Source organism: Nuphar pumila, chromosome 12, assembly GCF_984573655.1.
Source record: "Nuphar pumila chromosome 12, dmNupPumi1.hap1.1, whole genome shotgun sequence".
In the NCBI taxonomy this organism is placed as follows: Eukaryota; Viridiplantae; Streptophyta; class Magnoliopsida; order Nymphaeales; family Nymphaeaceae; genus Nuphar; species Nuphar pumila.
Genome location: NC_143260.1, coordinates 23,608,515 through 23,613,081, shown reverse-complemented (window position 1 = coordinate 23,613,081; position 4,567 = coordinate 23,608,515).

Here is a 4,567-nt window from a genome sequence, read left to right as displayed (position 1 = left end):
TCCAACTCGTCATTATTGATTAAGCAATAACGGCAAGATTCATGGCCATAGTATAGTAATAACGATGCAATATTTATGTTGTTGCTATTACCTATCATTTAGAAGAGGAAAAACTCTCACCGTTATTGCATGATCAATAGAGGCGAGTTTTGTTCTCGCCGTTAAAGAGTCTCCGCTATTGACCCTCATCCTTGTATAAAGAGAGAGAGATTATCCTAACCCTTTTTTTGTTAGGTCACTATTAAAACCCTCCAAAAATCATAAATTTTAGGTGTTTTATGATCAATATGAACTATTAGATATGTTTATCATGGTTTACTCATAGAGAACATGCATTTAGTTAAGCATCTTTAGGCTCATATGTGTATTTTAAGGAAGTAAAAATAAAAACAATAATTGATATTATACAAAATTTTTATGATAAAATATTCACATTTTTACATCAAATCAATTTGAAACAAAGTTTGTTTCTCAATAAATAAGCAATGATGAACATATTTAATGGTTCAGATCGAGCATAAAATACTTTAAACTATGATTTAGAGGAATCGGTTTTTGAATCTTCCAATTTTGAGATATAAGCAGGGTTTTTGAAAATTTGAAAAATCAACATCCCACAATTGTTTAAATTTCAAAACATTAGAGATTATGCTTTCTCATTACGAATCAAGAGTTGGTCCGTATCAAACGAGCTACATCAAACACGTCTGCTTTGTCAAATCGCTAGAAACCTATGGCCTTCGATAATGCACACCCATGCATGGTTACATTGATAGTAAAAAACAAGTTTGTACACCCACTTTTTAATGTCTTGATCAATATGTACATGATTCAAATGATCAAAATACAAATGGAGATTTTTTTTTTGATAAAGAAAGGAAAATACAAACGAAAGAGTATGTGACAGCTGTTATTTGAAAGCTGATTTGATGGATGAGGAAAACAACATAGCTAGGTTAAACTTGTTTTTTCCACATTAGTCATCATTTAAACCAAACTTGTGTTTGTCCAAAAATCATCCATGAGGGTAGATTGGTTTTTTAACCAATAAATGATGGTTTCTGTCAAGTTAATCTGATGGGAGTTAGCTCCAAGGATGCCTCGGCCGTGGTTAGTAAACGGATAGGATCACTTTTGCCCAAATGAATTTGTATGTAGGCCAAAAACGCAAGGACCACTATGAAAAAACCATCCATATGTATAGGGTTAAATATTTGAAAACAAGTTTTGATAATTAAAATAAAAAAAAACAAACCCTTTTTTAAAAGCAAGCAGGGACTTATCGCCCACCAGGGCGATGCTCATCTGGTAGAGGCAACTGGTGAATATCACCATGCTGAAGGGATGCCAATGAGTGAGGTAGTTTTCCCTGATTACTTTTCTTTTTTTTAAAGATACCTATCTTTTCTATTTTTCTTTTCATTTTCTCATTCTTACCACTATTGTGACGACCACCACCATGCCCACTTCTTCTCCGTCTTCACCACTTTCCACCACTACTACCCATCACCATCAGCAGCACTTTTTCATCCTATCCCAACCGCTACTTCTCTCTCTCTCTCTCTTAGATCTTCCTGCTCAAATTAAAGAAGTCTACGTGAATTCAAAGGCCATGGATGCCTGAAATCAGTCTTCTGATTCAGAATCATGGTGCAACATGTATGCTGATGCCAAACTGAAGCTTATCCGCAACACATGGTAGGATTGAACTTGAGCGTGTGCCTTGGTACCTCTAACGTGGACCCCAAGCCCAACGTTTCTATGCAATTGGTCTCGGCAAATAGTAGATGCATATCTGGGGCTCTGGGCTGATGTGTTCAGCGGAGAGAGCAGATCACCAATGTTCAGGCCGACGACAGGTCTCCGGCCGGCGAAGAGAGAAAGAGAGAGGCGAACCTGGACGTGTGCTTCTCTGCCGCCGCGCACCTCCGATCTACGAGAGAGGGTTTTCTGGTTCAGCGTAGCCAGAGGCAGATAGAGACGAAAAGGGGAAAGGAGGGTTGCTGGTAGTTCAAGGTAACGAGAGACAGGGAGGGAGACGGAACCAGAGACTGAGAGGGAGACGGGACGAGAGACAAAGAGAAACTGAAAGAGGAAAGGAGAACGAGCGGGAAGGCATTTTTTTTTAAATAATGGTCGTTGGATCCAGTGTCGATCCAACGGCCACGACCTTTTAAGTTCGCTTCAGTACCAAGCATTAAGCACGTACACATTTAGTATCTTTTTATATATATACATCAGAGAACCGTAACGTATATATATTTTTATATAATATATATTTATATATACGCACAAGAGAGAGAGAGAGAGAGAGAGTGGTGACCAAGTTTGTGATGAATGATGATGACGTCGTCCCGACCCGGTCCCCTTGCCCACCACGTCACTCACCCCGTCATCCCAAGGTCAATGGTCTTCCCCTTGCCACGTGTCCTCCGACGAGACGACGTAAGCCCCATCCTTTTCCTCCTCGTGACGATACGGACGACCTTCCCGTCTTGGTTTCTTCGAATCGGATCCGACCCATTCACAATTAAGCCACCAAACCGAACTTAGCCAGACCCTGTTTAAGTGAAACTTAGGCAAGCGAACCGGATCATATTCAAATCGGTTTGAGGGGCACGAAGCGAGTTTTATGCGCGCAACCCGACCCATTTTCTTTCTCACTTATTGGGCGATGCCGGGAACGGTGGACCTTATGGTCCCATGTGAAAATGGCAGACAAAGCTTTACCCCCAAAGTAATTTCTGCCCACCACCAACTCTGTTTTCTTTTTTTTTTTTAAAGGTGAAAACTCGATGGTCGATAGTGGCATGGAATCGACGTGGCTATTATGTGGCCGTTGATCGGGAGAGGAGGGAACGTGGAAGGTACCGAAAGGACTATGGGCCTTCTTTCCGCTGGTAGGTCCCGAGTTCGACTCAACGGGTTGTGTGATACCTTCACATTTGAGTACAAGCAGTTCTATCCTTAATTTTATAATTAAAAAGTTGAAAAAAAAAGGGATGGGAAGGGTGGTGAGGTGGCCACGTATTGTGTGCGTGCGTCATGTTGACTTGGCGTACGGGAGTTTTGTTCCTCTTTGGACCCGCGTTGCAAATAGGTCGGATCATCTTATATATATATCTCTGATCCAAATTCAACTCATTATTATCAATTATGGATCTTAAAACATGAGCCGAATTCACATTCAGATTGTATTCGAACTTACATGATCCGACTTTATTGTGTTCATATTGGAATAGCCTGGCAGCTTTAAACGTATCTATGTTTATATCTTGATCGGATCCAATTAGTTTGCACTTTTTACATGTAAAACCCTCGTTTTCAATGTTTATGATATCAGATCGAGAATTATTGTTTAAAATGTTGATTAGAACTTAACTAGATCTCTCGTATCGGATATGGAGAATTGAATTCAGGACCACTCCCAATATATACCTGAATTTAAATTCAGACACGCTTTCATCCCCCTCCCCCTTCCCTTTGGGTGATATTCAAACCAGATCTTCATGTTGGACGGCTGATGTACCCGAACCATAATTTGATGTAATTACCACGAGTATGGATCCAAATCCGTTTTGGTTCAGGTTGTGTTTAGGAGGATGACATCGAGGAATTAGAGGGGATCCAAATTAGTTACAGGCAATTAAACATTCATAATGTATTTTTCTGATGTTTGGGAGAATGGATTTGAGGGAGTAGTAAGAATATGCTAGGAATCATGAGCTCTCAAATCCCTGATTCCATTAGTTTCGACTTTGTTCTCAATGAGGAGGTATTGACAACTCCTCATTCAAAAAGGATTCCAACCAGTGGCGGAGCTAGGGGTGGGCCCCAGAATTAGAAACCGAGTCAAAATATGATACGACTCGGGTCTTCTTCTTCATTCCGCATGATTTGGTGGTTGCATTCTTTCCTTGCGAATGCTTGTCCAAGAAGATCAGAGCAGGGTGGTGCAGGAGTGGAGATCAAGCCTCCCTGCAATACGGAGTACCGTATATATGACACCCAGACACAGGACACGGTGGACATGGGATGGAGCCAGCCGAGGGAGTTGCTCCGCCTCATGCTGTGGCGAGGACCGTCCCCTCCGAGAGGGAGCTGAGGAGGCACCTCAGTTGGAAGACCTTTGGCTTGCTGCTGGATCACCACCGAGAAGGAGGTGGCTCAACTACCGAAACAGGCTTTCGATCTCGATCTATGATCTTCACCACCACGGAGGCTTCGAGTCATTGTGCCACCGATAGAGGTCGATCATCACCACCCGAAGTCTGCCCACCCAACAAAAAACTTCTGGCTCCGCCACTGATTCCAACCCCCCCCCCCAACACCGGACCGCGTGTTCGGGGTCCGAATGAGCACCATGTTGGCGCTCATTCAGCTATTCGGGTGTGTACGGAGGAATATTGCGGGTCCCAAGATATTCCTTCATACACGAAATCTGAATGAGCACCACCTGCCCCGCTTAATTGAGTTCCTAGTGCTTTCAAACGAAAAACAGTATACACATTTTCCTTCAAAACAATTTTTTTTGAATTAGTATAATTTGATTTTCCTCAACTCCATT